This window comes from Thunnus maccoyii, chromosome 6, assembly GCF_910596095.1.
Source record: "Thunnus maccoyii chromosome 6, fThuMac1.1, whole genome shotgun sequence".
NCBI classification, from domain to species: domain Eukaryota; kingdom Metazoa; phylum Chordata; class Actinopteri; order Scombriformes; family Scombridae; genus Thunnus; species Thunnus maccoyii.
The window spans coordinates 13550273-13566716 of NC_056538.1; the positions used below are offsets into that span (position 1 = coordinate 13550273).

Sequence of the window (16444 nt, forward strand, 5' to 3'; positions counted from 1 at the left end):
TCAGTGGCTACAGTGATGATGATCTTGCAGCAGATGAAAAAATCCACAGAAAAACTGCTCATGGTTTGAGACTGTTTCAAAGAAGAAGACGGAAAAAGAAGAGATAATGTAATAGGCGAATAAAAGTGTATTTGATGAACACAACGCATTAATGGTGTGTCGCTCAAACCCAGTGAACTCAAGTAAAGCAGCTGCCTTGACCATTATCAGTTAGTGACAATGGACGCTCCCTCAGTACAATGACCAAAGTATTCAGTGTCTCATGTTTTCTCATTTTCACACTGTCCTTCAGAGCTTCCCTCTCTTCCCTCTATTATAGCACTCCCCTGTCCCATCCTCTCATCCTCCCACTGTGTTTGTGTGAAGAAGCTTGTTCCCCCGCTGGGCCAGGGTGCAGGCATGCCAGGCTGAAAGGCCCCAGGGGAGAACGCTTTTTGAACTCCTCTTGTCCCCCTGGTTTGATGCAGTGCATCTCTCTGTTGTTGGGTGTCTTTGTCAGGCACACCAGGAGGTCTATTACTACAGACCCCTCCAACGACAATCTTTGAGCCTCCCACCCTCCTTAAAATCCCCTCATCCCCTAAGTATTGCTATCCTCTCCTGTTGCAGAGGAACTGGGGCACAGAGTGTCTCCAAGTATCTTCTGTTTGGCATCAGAGACAACTGGAATAATTTCAAGATTCACTGAGATCCAGTCAATGAACTAGAACAGTTAGAGTGGGTATCTTATTTAAAGGAGTTCAAGATCACAAATTCCTCCTTGAATTATGTCATTATGAGTTTCATTTTTACAGGTATCAAATTCCTCCATAAGCTCTTTCAGTTTTTGCTCTTACAGGGACCTATTTGTAACATGGACAGTAATAGTAATACTTGGCCAGGAACCGGTCATCACTTTGTAATCCGGCACACACGAGAATGATGGTATTAAATGTGGATTGATCCCACATCTATCCTGAACAGGGCAGCTACTCAAGAGCAGTTTGTATGCCTGAGGCCATGTGTGTGGAGGTTTCAGAGGGACCGTACAGGCCTGAGAACCAGGGCAACAGTGTAGGGCTGGGCTGTGCAGGGCTTCTCCCTGGGTATTTACTTGGGGGATCTGACTGTTTGGATTGGTGATTTAGGATGTTCACAGGGTCAGAAGGCACAATTATACACAGAGGCCGGGGTCAACTATGGATTGCATTTCTGCCAGCTCTTCTCAGTTTACCCATGACGCCAGGTCCCCCACCCCTCCCTCTCAATCACACCACCCACATCAGAGACCCACAGTTCCACTGACCATCCTCATAGTCCTATCAGAACAAATGCAATTGACACATTTTTAAACCAATATACCTTTGTACTTTTTACAGCCCACTACTAAACATGAATGTTGTATTTATTCATTAGCATTTAATCAAAGCCACAATCTTTCCCTAACTTTAACCAAAGTTCTTTTGGAGCCTAAACCTAACCACACTCAAACCCCAGTCTCTGGCATCAAAGTCCCGCATTTTGCATGCCCACCATCCACCCGGACCACCTTCATATAAATTATGTGCTGTAAATAAATACAGCATTTACCTCAATCAAAAAAACACTTTGCCACAGAACATAATCCAGGCAGAAGTTATGTTTTCTTACAAAACATATTGGGCAATACAAATTAGAAGTACATATACATAAATTAGACAGGTTTGGAATTGCCATACTTCAAAAGTTGCCATGCAGAAACAGATTTTTATCACGTCTGTGACAAACAAATGATGGATTTAAGTACAGTAATGCCCTCATTATGAATAGAGATTCACAAAGCAAGACAAGTTAAATGTAGTTGATAGTACAATTTCCGGGAGACTTGTTTGTGGACCTCATTGGGTCTGTACAATGGATAACACTTTCACCGCCTATTCTTTTTGATTATTTCCAATTATTACATGGAAACATAGTGATTTTATTTATATTTTTCAATTAATTTACCATTTGTGTGCAATGTAAGTTGTCAGACCTGAAGACAGATTTAACCACACCTCTGCCTCTAAATTTCAGTAATGTACCATGGCTCTTTTTTCATGCCATTCCTCAGGAGTTGTGGGTCTTCCCCTGCGTGACCACTGACAGGCCTTTACGGTAAAGAGCTGGAGAAGCTGAAAGGACGTGTGTGTGCGAGAACACCCTGACTCCCCTGCTCTCCTTGTGTGAATACATTAATTCATTTACCACTTCGAGGTCGCCAAACCCAAATATTTGCCCCTGCACATATTTAATATTTATGATGATGAAAGCAAATATTGCTTGGTGGATTGAGTGACACGGAGAGGTCAAGCTCTGGGCTTGGCCGGAGGGGGCAAGAGGGAATGTTATTGGTGTGTGTGTGTGGGTGTGAATGTGTGTGTGTGCTCTCCTGAGAGAGCCAGTCCACATCATAGGAACTGCGCACACTGCTCTGTTTGCTCTGAAACACGCATGCAAATATGACACGGTTCAGCAAACAATTTACATGAATTTGTGTATTATGGATTCATGAGCTTAAATCTCAACTTGTCTTCTAAGAAAGACAGCTGTGTTGATGAAAGGGTGTTAACGTAGGTTTAGACAGGGGGGGAGGGAGGAGTGTGTTGCCCTTTGGTTGTGTGTACATCCAGGTTAGTATGTATTCATATTTACATCTTTGCAAGTGCGAGTCCACGTCTTTGCGTGCATGTGCGTGCTGTGCCAGTGTACATATGTGTTCCAATGAGGTGATCCATTAGGGGGGACAGTTTTACGAGCTGGTCTCAGATCTGGATCAGCTCAGATGAGATCCTGTTTCCTTTGGAGTGATCTCCCTCACCACTGATTCCGGCTCAAGAGCTGCATGACTAAATGGTGCATACCTAATCTCTTTTGAACTGCAACCCAATAGAAGCAGCCTTAAATTGTAATATCAAGTTTGCTGACAAGCTCTACTTTCAGATTAAGTTGCATGTAGCTTTTGTGAATTTATAGCCCTTTTCTTCAGAGAGAATCTCTCAGTTGAACAAGATGGTACAAAATAAAGACCTCGGGTGGCTCTCACACATATACCTCAGGTTCTCATTTTCTAGTGAAGAGCATACATGTACATGCATATATGTAAAAGTATATGATGTCCAATTGACATCGAGACACACACACCAAGTTTGTTGACATCTGCATTCCACCCACTATTCAAGCAACCTCACCATGACCTCTGAGATTGAGAGGCTTTGTGGAAGCAAACTCAGGAGATCTCTTATACACACAGATCACCTCTTCACCTCCCTGCCCCTATCTCCCCACATTTCTGCCTTTTATCCTTTCTTTCATATGAGCTATCTTTCTCTTTGCCCTTCCTCCTTTCACCTCTGATAAGTTATTGTGCAAGTTTGTGGAATGTACACAGGCCAAGGATCTCGATGAAGTGTCATTGTTCTGTTTGTTGAAAGGCACTCCGCTCTCTTTCTTCTTCTCCTTCGGATATGAGGAAGGGAAGAAAAGGCCTTCATGGCAGAGTGATAAAGAGTTTTTCAGTGAAAGAGACACAAAAAGATGAGGAAAGAAAGGAGGAAAATCCTGAGACAATATTTGACAGTGATTCACCTACAGTTCACACCACTAAGGAGAGATATGGACTTAGTGACCTAGTCAAGGGGAAAGCAGGTGTGAGTGTTTGCCAAAATGATGTGGGTTAGTGCATGTGTGTGTGAAAGAAAGAGAGAGAGCTCATGCATTTTTTATTCATTTAGTCAGTTAGTGATAATTCCAACACACTTACCTCACTTGTGTGCAATTTGAGTGCAAATGTAAAAAGGTTTATATGACAAAAGCAGAGGGAAAAAAACAGAAGCAACGGCGCACTTTCCACACGCCACTGACAGCAAGTTATTCACAAGGAGGAGAAATTGTCCCATTCGGCCAATTAGAGTCTTTCTGCAGCCACTGTGACACAGCCCAGGGGACCAATAGCAAAGAGTGATGGAGAAAGAGACAGCGAATGACAGAGTCCTGCTGTGACTCTGAGGACTCATCATATTAAAGCCCTCTTCATGTTGGTGAAGATGGATGGCAGATGAAGGGATGGATGGATGGATGAATGGATGAATGGATGGATGGGGTGAGCAGAAGAAAGAGGCAAGCAGAAAGTGAGGAAGAAACAGAGAGTCCTACACCTCTCAAGGCATACACCTGATATACACTGTGCTGCAAATATAACCAGAATACTTGCTGCTTTGGTGAAGTCAACCAAATGAAAGGAGACAAGAAATGTAGATTAACATAAAGGTTACAGATACAAGAAAGATGAAATTATTTATTTAGTTGTCCTCTTGTTTTAATTATACTCATTTCAAAGAAAACTACATTAAAAATACATCTAGTGTTATTTTCTGCTACTATCATCTCAATTCAGCTCATCTTTACCAAATAAGAAAAAAATGGTGCCATCTGCAAACATAACAAAAAGTGTTTTTGTTGGAGTGAAGCTGAGATCGTTTACATAAATTTGAAAAAGTATGACCCTATGATTGATCCCTGTGGAACTCCACAGGAAATTGTTTTATGCCTGAGGAAACATTTTTCCATATGACAAACTTTTCTCATATGCAAATTATTTTTTGACCTAAACATTGCAATGCCATAGAAACCACAATGAGCAAGTTTCTATAACAAGATTACTACATGTACTCCAAGAGGGATTTATTTTTTTACCAGGGGCTTTAGTTATATGGTATTATCAAAGGGGTGTGATACGACCATTAAAGTTGAGTGTTTCTCTCGGGAAACTGGTGAGAGTAAAAAATATTACTTCTATTTAAGGACTTGATATACCAAACTGCCTTTTTTGGTGGGAACGGAAGATGCTCACCATACTGCAAAGTACACTTTGAGGGCACTAAACCCCAGAGCGCTCTAGAGAAGAAAGGCTGATAAAATGCATGTCTTTAGATGTGTCTAGTGGGCAATTGTAAAAAGACAAGTGGAGTTACTTTGTGTAAATTAGCAGACTAAAATGATTGTTGTGAAGGCAACAGGGTCAAGGCCATGTTCATGGTAGTGGGGTGAAAGCAAGAGCCTGTGTGGGAATGACCTCACTGGGGCAGCTGGCAGCACTCCCTCTCTTCTTTTGTCAACTCCAACCATTTGATGCCATTGAAACAGAGCAAGGCAGAGAGATTGAGAGAGCAAAGGCGAGTGCTAGTGTGAAGGTGCAGAGCAGCGTGATGCAATGTGAGATAGCAGCTGAGTGAGTGCTGTGTTTGTGTGTGTGTGCACTTGCACATGCACTTGTGTGGAGAAATGACTAAATTCCCTCTAATCGCACCAGCCAGTCTATTATAACTCTCTTTCTCCATTGCTCTCACTCATCCCTCAACCTCCTCCTCCTCATCATCCGTCCATCCTTCAAGCCCATTCTTTCATTTTGCTAGAATGCAGAGGAGGAGGAGGAGGAGGAGGAGGAGGTGGCAGTGGTAGTGGTGGTGGCATGGGGCGGGGGGGTGGGTGGGGGGTAGGTGATGTTTTGAAGCCTTTGAGAGTTCCACACCTGTGGGTGCAAGGACAGTTTGTAACCTTATCTGCTACGCTTTGTGTGTCTCCCTTTTCTTTAGCATTGGATATGAACAAATTGAGCATTGTGTTTAGGCAGGGGCCAGGAGGATTTCGAAGGAAGGAAGCCAGCGAGTCCAGGCTCTGCACAGCAGTAGCCTGAGACGGGAGATGAGGAGTGATTCCATGTGTAAGATTCCTTCCTTCTCACGGACAGTGCTAATGAAGTGTGTGCACCCTTTGTTAGACAGGCTCCTCATGCAGGGCCAAGCAGCGTTACAGACACTCTAGACATGACTGTATTCTCACAAACACTTTGCAATTGTATTTTTAGTGTTCTTAGAGTTTCAGCAAGCACTTACTGCACTGTAAATATGCCAAGAAGTTTCAAATTTTGACAAAAAAAAGTAATTTTGGATGTATCTGTTTATGCTGAAATAGGATTCTTTATAGGTTTTGCAGAAACAAAGACGCTATTACCCTCACTATTCCTTTTTCTATTATCACATTTTAGAATATATTTTACTGTCATCTTTTTAATAAACTTTATTTTAGGTCTTTTTGATAGGTGTTTGCATAAGAGACAGGAAATAGACAGGGTACGAACCACAACGCAGGCCATGAATCACATCCTGTGACATGGTAAGAGGTACACTGGTGGTTTGTTTAGTCCACAAACAACCACTTTACATCACACAACCACAAGTTTACAAAAACAATTTTACATTTTTACGCAATTTCTGAATTTACATTATACATCTGTGTGTGTGTTTGTGTGTGTGTGTGTGTGTGTGTGTGTGTGTGTGTGTGTCTCTGTGTGTACATCACAGGGGTACATCTGCATAGAGCTATCGCAGTCCATATCCACTGTCACGCTCTCTTGTCTGCGCCCTGTTGAATGCAGATGAGGGGGGAAATTAGCCAGTGTGGGAATATCAGAGGAGACAGATACCCGTGTCACCATGCATCCTAATAGGAAGACTCCTGTTTCCAATTATAGCTGGCTGTAATGATAACGCGATGTGAGCAGCAAGACAATAGTACAACTGCCTGTCTATTACAGTCTAGTGCCTGAGAGGAGGTGAGGGGGAGAGAAGAGGGAGAAGAAAGGGGAGGAGGTGTTGAGCTGAAGAGTAAAGAAGGGTCAGAAAATAACTGGAGGAGTAAAGCAGAAATTATGACAGTGAATGGGAGAAAAAGGAACTTTGTGGGTATTTTTAGGTTAATCTTTTCTTAAGATGTTCACACACTGTCTTGTGGGAAGACATACAGTAGGGCTGCAAACCAAGATAAAATAAACACATGGGTCCAAATGATGGTTTTAAGTATTTATAATGTACTGTTGCTATATCTTCCTAGACAGAACTTGGACAGATCACATTGATAAATCAAGTACTCCAGCTGTTGCTTTTTGTTTTCTTATTTCAAATGTACTCTGTTAACCTCTACTTCTATTATTACCCGCTGCCAAAGTCTTCATCATGTTGCTCTATGGGACTGGAGAAGCTACCGAGAAACTTTCAGGACCACAACTTCTGCTCCCTCAACCTATTTTACTCCCACTCTGCACTCTATCTGTCTTGCTCACCCTAGCGTGACCCAAACATGCGGCCAGTGAGTCCAGTGTGTTTTCAATGGACATACAGGGAAGGTATGGAGGCTCCAAACCAAACCTCAGCCATGCCAGGCCTATGAGGGAAGGAGGGGCCCCTTTTTGAGGAAGTCATCACAGAGTCCAAATAACAGGGCCGTCCCCGCCTGGGGCCCGCTGTCAGGCCAATGATCGATGGTCTCAGTCTCAGATGCCTGCCCCAACTGGCCAGTGGTGAACAAAGAGGGGCAAATATAGAGACAGCGAGGGGGTCATCCCTGCCATGGTGGGAATGACAGTCAGCCAGAGAGAAGGATGGAGAAAGGAAGAGAGTGAAGTAGGGAGGGAGGTAGTGTAAACCCCAGCATGTTGATTGCTAGTCTCTTCTTTGATTCAAAAAACAGACATGTCGTGCTGTTTTATTTCGTTTGTAACGTGTCCAGAAATCGCCGGCATTGAGACAGCGCTACATTTTAGTGATTGCAGCTCCCGCAGCTGTGGCCACAGGAATGCAGGCCGCCTTCCTCGCCTCTTTCCTCTCCTCTCCCGTCTCCCAGTCTATCTCTCACTCAAGTCTTCTCTCGTTTCCTCACCTCTGTGCCTACCCTTCTTTCTCTCCCTCTCTCTGCCCTGAGGTGATGACTCCGGCTCTTCTGGGAAATCTCTGATTAACACTGAGGCCCTCTTTTTTTCACCAAGAAGGCCGTCTCTTTTCCCTCTCTTTCCCCTTCTCTCCTCTTTCGAACATTCAACACGCTCCTGAGGTAAGCATCAGTCAGACTTCTGGAGAGTGCTCTGTCTGGCTGAAGAGAAGAGCCCCACACAGACCTTCCGTTGTACTAAGATGGGGTGGTGATGACACACGTTATCCACCTTCAGCAAGCCTTATGCACAATATTGCTTTGAACCCAGTTAAATAAATTAAAGCTTTGACTATAGTAGCAAAGTAAGGTGATTCAAGGAATACATCATCCAGAAAGCAGGCTTTGGGTGAACAGATGACTGCAAAGTTAAATGACTTTCAGGATAGTGGACTGATTATGTTGGTGTGCATACCTAGTTGACACTACAAAAACTGCTTTTAAAATTTCCTGCTGTTCTGCTGAGTTTTGTCACTTGCCTGTTCTTTAACAAACAAACTTTGATGCCTAAGATCCCCCTTCAACAATCCTCAATCTGAGAATGAGAGAAGGAACTGCCCCAACTGTTGGCCAATCATCCATCGTGAGTAACTGAGCTAAGCTGCAAGCAGACAGTATATTTTTAGGGGCTTTCACAATAGTCAATTTCCCACAACTGTGCCAAGCAAGACTTGTAAGACCATGGCCTACTTCAGTTGTTTATAATCTGAAATAGACAGTGGCATTTGGCTATTTGGATCCTTTCACCGCCTGATTTTGTTCTTCTAGCAGACGAGTCATGAAGAGCATCAGTGAAATGTAGTTTTGGGGTGCTGTTAATAATACGTGAGCTTAGGCCAGGCCGAGTTCGGCCCTGGAGTGAAGCAGGCCATTGTGAGAACAGAAGAGCTGTGCTGCCTTCAAGGCCCTGACACACAAGCACTTATTGTTGTTTCCCTCTCCATATAAGTCAAACTAAGCTGACTGAATGTACTTGACCCTTCACCCACTCCCTCTTTTCTCTTGCACTCCTCCACTCTTCCTCTTCTCCACTTCTCTTCTCCTCTGCGTGTGGTCTTTCTCTAACCACCTGTCTCCATTACTGTTGGATTGTCCCATGTATAGACATACAATTGAATGTGGTTTCACACACTTGAACCAACTCAAGTGTGTTTCTACCCAAGACAGAATTAATTTTGCTATTATTTAGGCCTGTGAGACATGTCTTCAGGAGACCCCTCATCTGATCATGAATACAACCCCCTCACCTGGTCTGGGCCTTGACACTGCTTTACTGGTCCAGCCTGCTCACCCTTACAACCCAACAATAACACAGCAATAGCTTCACATACTTTCTGTAGGAGAAAGGGTGTAAAATTTTTAGGGGACTCTGAACAAGAGATATTTCAGAGAGTCTTGAGTTGTTACAGGAAAAATGACGGTACCATGATCCCTTTTTTATTTTTAATTGACAAGAGCAAATGACAATTTATTTGCTGACTGATTGATCTGACAGATAACTTTAAGCAAATAAAAGCCTTAAAATATATTTTTTGGACCTCTCCTGTTTAATTAAGTTCATTTCAATTCAGCTTAGTTCAATTTGATGAAATTAAACTCATTTAATTCATTCAAATCAATTCCACACTATGTGAATTCAGCCACAAGCTCACTTCACGATCTAATTGCCGAATAGTAAAATGTTTTCTGCCAACAGGGTTTAAAAACATACAATAAAATAACACAGAAAAGCTACTCATGCAGTCAAGCATCAAGAAATTGGCATTTGATAAGCCCAAAGCGGGAGTCAGCTGAAAAACAAAATCACTCATCAGTGTAAAGTACATAATGATAAATGACTCGATCACTGGTTCTTCTATGTTTTAGTTTAGACACTCTGAACTGGCACCTTAAGGACTTCAGCTTTAATTTTCCTCTAGAGAGGTGACCAGGGCAGCCAATAATGGCAACTGCTTTCCTCACCATGTGCCTTACAAAGATTTCAATCAGCTGTGCCCTGCTCGTGCCAGTGACCATGCAGACTGTTTCCACTAAGCTCCTCGCTGTGTTTTACTTGCTATTTTTACTTACAATATGTTGCCAAGCCAAGCTGCAGTACAATAAGTGCTCGGATAAAACATGGCTGTCATTTTGCCACGATGATTTGACTGTTATCTTGCCCACCTCAGCGTTGCCAAAAATGTCTTTATTTTTCCGTAGTCATTTAAACAAGTGAGACGCTGTGTGTGTCTGTTGGTGCTTGTAGATGGTCCGGCTCTGACCTACTGTGGTGTCTATATGTGGAGTATGACTGTTATGTTTTAGTGTGTTGTCTTCTTTTTTCGTAGAGGGCCAGAGAGAGCTAATTAGGAGGCAGGAAATGAGTCCGATCGCTGCTGTAGTGAGGATGATGTTTAGAGGAAATGACCACAGATGACCAACTGAAGAAGAGGGATGATTAAATCTGAGTGTGTGTATGTGTACGTGTCTGTGATCTGCTATGTTCTGTTCCCGTCAGAAATACGATATAGTTTCATGTAATAGTGTACAATGAAGCGTGTTATGAGTAAGTCTGAACTTGAGTCTGAAGTGAGTCAGAGAAATATGTGATGCCCGCAAGAACCAACGGGAAAACTGAGAAAAATGGAATCTGTGGCCGGGGGATAATAGAGCATACCTGCACAGTCAGTATTGCACCACTGGAACTGTACATTTTTAAGAAAAGACAGTTCCTCCATATTGGAGCTGTTCTTTCCACATGAACACATGGTGCAGCGTATTCATTTCTTTGCAATGAATGCACAGGTGAATGCACTGTATGTGATGATTCTGTGCTTGGTGAAATTTTATTATTGATGTCATGCGATGACATAACGTAGTAGTCTCTTTCCATAATTTGTGTTGTGTTACTGCTGCACTATTCTAGGTTTTAGAACGTATTCTCTGACGCTGTTGTAATATTTTAACATGTTCTAATACGATATTCGATTTTCCTGGAAGAGCTCAGTTCCATGTCAAGGTACATAGTTGTTTTGCTCCCATTGTTTTCTGTCATATCCCATGTCAACTGCTTACATTGTGTCCAGCCGCAGCTATGCAGGTGGGCAGCGTTACAGAGCTGAGGGAGGAATGCTGATCAAATGAGATATGGTGGTATATCTACGCATGCATCTGTGTGGGAGTGCGTGTTTGTGTTATTCCTAACGTGAGGCAGATCGTTTGGTCTGTTGCTTTAAAACAAAAGGGCTCTGGTCTCATTTACTCCCATGGGCAGGCTACCTTTGGCCAGGGGAAAGAGGGAGAAAGAAACCACATAGCTTGTTGGGCTCTCCAATGCTCACTCCTACACACTTCTTTATGGGAGGGTCAAGGTAGTTAACTAGTGGCAGGCGTTCAGATGGGTTCTGCTCCGACTTCAAACAGGGAACATTATGGCCGTGCGCGCTCACAGGATATTGCACTGTAAGGCCACTGAACACGGCTGGGTTAGAGAGAGGAGGCTTTGTATCGAGCCCATTAGAGCCCTAAACCGATACTAATGAAGCCGTTTCCTGTACAAACGGAGCGGCTCAGGGGAAACTGGCTCTAGCTTTTAATAAGGCCCTCTCCAATCCCAGTTAAGATGCTGGAATTTTTTATCTGGGTACTGAGTGGGTTACTACTGGTTCCAAGCAGAACCTCCCTTTGGAAAAGTTAATTACGCATGATTAATGGAGCGTTTTCCTTCCAATGATATCTGTGACAGCACAAAGCTGTCGTAAGGCTTGTCAGGCCCAATTCGAGCTGAATAAGTATTTATGTGATCGCATGTGATGGGCCTCCTCTCACCAGCACCAGCCCTCATCAATCAAGCCCTGCTGCTCGCAGTAGTGGGAAATTGGTCTATCAGCGCGGCTGCCTCCACCCCCCACCCCCCACCCCCAACTGCCACCACCACCACAGCCACCTCCCTCCCTCCCCATTCAATCAGGCCCGGGGCTACAATGCTTCTTTACCTCTTACTTCTGACCAACGCAGGGGTCACGGGGGGGAAAGTGGGAGCCAGAGCTGAGCCCATCCATTACAGCTCTTGTTTCTCTCGGTGGCAGCCGGACGACGGGATTCTATTAAGAGCTCCGTCTATTCAGCACTGAGATTACACCAGGGCCCTCTCTCCGAGCACACCTCACCACCAACCCCCGAGCCCTCACCAAAACCCTATACCCACCCTGGGGGCCTTATAGCACCCCCACCGCCGCCAGCCCAGCGCAGCTCAGTCGCGCTTCCCCTCCTTGTCCTTCCCCCCATTTTTTTTTTACACTTCCCAGTAGTAGTGTTGTTGTTTTTTTTTCAGTAGCCAGAATGACAATAATCACTGAGAGAAAGACAGAAAGAAAGAATAAGACAGAAAGACAGGATGAGAAGCTTGGAGAGGAATGAGAGCAGACACTTTAACCTGGACCTGTTCCTCGCTAGGATGTGGACACACACACTGTCTGCTTGCCTGCACAACATTTGGCTTGGAAGCTCTGCCACACATACCACACAGGCTTGCAGGGACTTAGCAGACACACACACACACACACACATTCTCCAAAGCCATAAGCACAATCTCCCTCTCAAACAGAAGACATAGAGCTCCAGCACCTGGCTAAGAGACCGGGGCCATCTCCACCACAGTATAAACACACTTAGATGGGTAACATCACAAACACAACTCTGCCACAGTTACGTCGTAAACACTCGCCGACACCAGATCAAACCGCCACTCCTGCGATGTTTAAGAAGCTCGTTTGTCTCCTGCCAGCCTGAAGAGACTCTTCATTTACTTAATATGTGTTAGCACTTGAGAGAGAGAAAGAGAGGGGAGTGCTGCCTGGGGTCGCGCCCCCGCTTGGATGGATGGGGGTCTTCCCGTCAAGGAGAAGGAGAGAGACAGCGCTCCTGTCAAACAAACAGAAATTTAATACGTTGCCTTCTATCAGGATGTCCACAGTGTGTACATACTCTCTTCAGCTTGATTATGAATAACCCCCTCTATCTTATAAACAAATGGAGTGAAGGCATTTATCAGGGATAGAGAGGTAAGGGTGTGAAGAAGGTGGAATGTTCTCTCCTCCAACAAGAGCCTGCTGTTGTGTCTTTGTACAAAGAGGATGATGGAGGAGCAGAGAGGAAAGAAGAGGAGAAGAGAGACAAAACTGAAGGTGGATCAGAGATTAGAGGAAATGGGGGAGGAAGAGAGTAAAAACACTGATGAAAAGAAGAGTATGATAGAAGAAGGGACAGGAAATAGGAGACGAGACAAAGGAGGAAAAGAAAGTAAAGGGAGAGAGGGCAGAGGTTTGTCCTGGGCAGGGAGAGGGCAGGAGGAGAGGCACTTATAGGGTGGGGCTGTGTGAGGTTTACTCTCTCAGCGCTTTGCTGCATGGTTTGGATTTGGCAGCCAGCGCGCGGGTCAACAGGATCGGAATGCTTCTTCAGGGGCAGCGTAATCAGCACCAACTTCCTCTGATTCAGAAACCGTAGGCCTCGCTCTCCGCCTTTTTTGTTTCAGCCGGGCTCCGCTGACAGCATGGAGGAAGCAGCCGTCTGACGGTCAGGGGAGATGTTGAATGTGTATAAACACCGTATCCAGGGAGGGAGAGAAAGAAAAAGAAACTGACAAACTTCGACGTGACTAATGTGTCTGCGTGTTGATGTGCGCTCGTGCCATCTGCGCGCATAGATGGCGGTGTTTTGCACCCAGTGGAAAACCGGGTGAGCTAGAGAGGTTGCGTGAGGGATACTCTGCACCCTAGCCCCTGCTCTATCAGGCCAGTCATCTCCAGCTGCACGCCTGGGACTTTTGTCTTTGTTAAATGTTGTGTGACAATGAGATTTTCCAAAGTGCCAGCTAGATAAAGAAGTGGATTGAGAGAGAGGGTTGGAGAGGAGGGGGAGACTCCGATAAGAGCCGAGATGGTCTGGTCATAGTCCAGCGGCCCTTCATCACTGCTGCAGCCCCAGATATATCTCCTCTCTGTCTCTGAGGCACTCACATACACACCTTCATCACTTTTACCCTCACAAAGTCTTACACACACACACACTTCTACAACTGCACCCAATCTCAATACACACAAACACACCTCTATTCCATCACAGCAGCTCCAGATCCTCAATCGATCCTAGCAGCACCCCAGCAGACACCTGCAGGTGATTGATCCCCAAATCAGTCCCTCACAACCCCAGTGCCGTAAAAACCATAACAACCCATCATAAAAGCTGATTTATCTTCAGCTAGCCCTGGGCCTCACGGTTAGAATATTAACCCAAAAGTGTATGACACCAGAATGATTGGTTTGGAATTGAATAAACCTGGGGAGTATTGATGCACATGTCTGATGGTTCAAATCAAGTCTGACTACTGAAATGTGCCAAGTAAGATTGCATTATCTCAGGATGGAGCCCGGCGCAGTTATACACACATGCATGGGGAACTTTTGTTGGGGTGTTTGCAAGTCTGTAGGCGCTATGTCTGGGAAATAATTCAACATTATCAATTATCAACTTGAAATTTCTGTTTCAAATGAATGATTATGTAAAAGCTCTTATTGAAAACTATCAAAAATTGATATCATAGTTTTAGATTTACACATGTGAGGATTTTCGGTTTTATGTAACGCATAAGAGCAGAACATAGTTGTGAACATCAGCTTGATCATTTTATATATGACATTTCATACATTTTTCAAAAATGTATGCAAAATCACATTTTAAAATGCATTCAAAATCACATCTAAAATAATCAAATTGATTTGATTTTCTGTTATTTTGCATATGTTTGCCATATTGTGATATATATTTATCTCAGAAAAAAATCCTCCCATATCACCAGCCCTAGCATGCACACTTAATATAAGTATGATGCATTTTAAAAATATTCTAAATAATTATCATTAAGAGAGATGTCCTGCAGGGAGTCGAAATAAAAAAAATAAAAAAACAAACGTTTCATATAATATGATCAATTCATCATAGAGTCACCATGCTAGATTGATAATGTTTTTTTGTTTTGTTGTCAGAGTGTTTATGTGTTTCCGTGTGTGTCTGTGTCTTGCTCCGTGTGTGTGTTCCTGTAGGAAATAGTGCCCAAGCCACATTTTAATGAGAGCGTTGGTCTGGATGCCAGAAGCATGGTGTACTGGCAGCAACATCAGCATGTGCCCTGTACTCAGCAGTGCAACAAGCTCCCGGGTTAAATATAATCCCAGCCTAACTCAGGGGCCTCTTTGATGCTACTGAAAGCCAGTGAAGCCTTTAATGGGAGCCACTCCGTGTCCCTGTGTTATGTGTGAGCTGCTCAGCTTTCCTTCATTTTAAGGTTGTTGCAACTGATTTGTTGTTTTCTGAGTTAATTCTGACTTTAATCATGCCCACATACACTGAGCTGACCTGCGCTGGGTAACAATTCCACTGCGCGCGTGTGTGTGTGTGTGTTTGTGTGTGGTGGGGGTTTCCATATGTGTGCACAATGGCCATACTGAACACTCTTTAACAATCTGCTTACGCTTTGCACTTACTCGAGAACATTTTCTCAGTTTCTCACGTTGCAGTTTTGACCACTTGTAAATTTTGGATAAGAAATACCCATTAGTGCTGCTTGTCATGTTTCTCTGTTTTTCTCTTTAGTACAACAATATAAGCCTATTTCTTTGCTTTGGAAAAACAGAAACACCCAATAAAAGTAAATACACAGAGGGGTCTGTGTATCTGTGAGCCATCAACCCATGGGTGTCTGTTTCTCCACCTGCCCCGCCATCGGGCAACTGGGCTTTTTCACTGATTTTATTGATCTGTCAAAGAAATATTAACTGCTTTTCATTTGTTTCTTGTTCAAACTTGTGTCATTTGGGACTTGGGACTATTATAGATAATTATAACTATAAGTATTCTTTACCTCCAATCACCGTCTATACAACTTATTTTCATCTTTCATTAATATGAAATCAGTAGCCTCCTCTCTGACATGGCAGCATGTTCTCCTGTCACACTGAACAAGTATAACATCCCTGTCTGATATCCGCCAACATTAAAATATTAGCCTTCCAATTGGACACGCTATATGAAAAGCAAATTGTCGCAGTATTACAGCTGTATCCAGACTTTAAATGTAAGAAGAGAGCTCAATAAATGTAATGAATGTGTGACACTTGCTCCTGCGAGATCTGAAGTGCCGTGTTCAGTTCCATACCGTTTTACCTCTTGTACATAAAAAGGTCTTTTAAAGATGATATCTATGAGCGTTTTAGAGCCAATTTGTTCACCCTGCGGCGACCGGCAACATGCTCTAATTACCTCCCCCCTCCTTTCTCTGCTGGGCTCGAGTGGGTTGTTTAAGTTTCCAGCCTGTCCCGTGCGTATAGGAGCTGTGTGCCCGCTGAATTTATGCTTGAAAAACGTGACCTTTGACTCCTGTGCAGCTTTATCGCACCCCGTAGCCCACATACAGTGTGGCCCTGTATGCTGAGGCTCTACAGAGGAAGTGTCTGTGATTACCACAGCCTGTACTACTTTCTGTACATCGCTGCCACCACCCCTCCCCATCCTTTCCCCCTCCTTCTCAAAGACCCCCAACTCGTTGCAGCCGCATTCCAGGGACTGCTCCAACAACGCACATCAGGTTGCTTAAAACCAATTATCTTTAAATTCACTTGATCAGTGATTTATAATATTCTCTCTC

General features: G+C 43.8%; 1 protein-coding gene across 15 annotated transcripts in view; it reads left to right on the forward strand.

Moving 5' to 3' along the window:
• mecom (MDS1 and EVI1 complex locus) overlaps window positions 1-16444 on the forward strand; it is a 148559-nt gene that overhangs the window by 97063 nt on the left and 35052 nt on the right. Inside the window, exons 1-2 of one of the 15 annotated variants that reach the window (XM_042413291.1) lie at window positions 13827-13917; window positions 14844-15085. The exons of the other annotated variants lie outside the window; for them this stretch is intronic. The gene's annotated coding sequence lies outside the window, so the exon portion shown is untranslated. Of the gene's footprint in view, window positions 1-13826; window positions 13918-14843; window positions 15086-16444 lie in introns of those variants that run through there. 15 annotated transcript variants of the gene reach the window in all.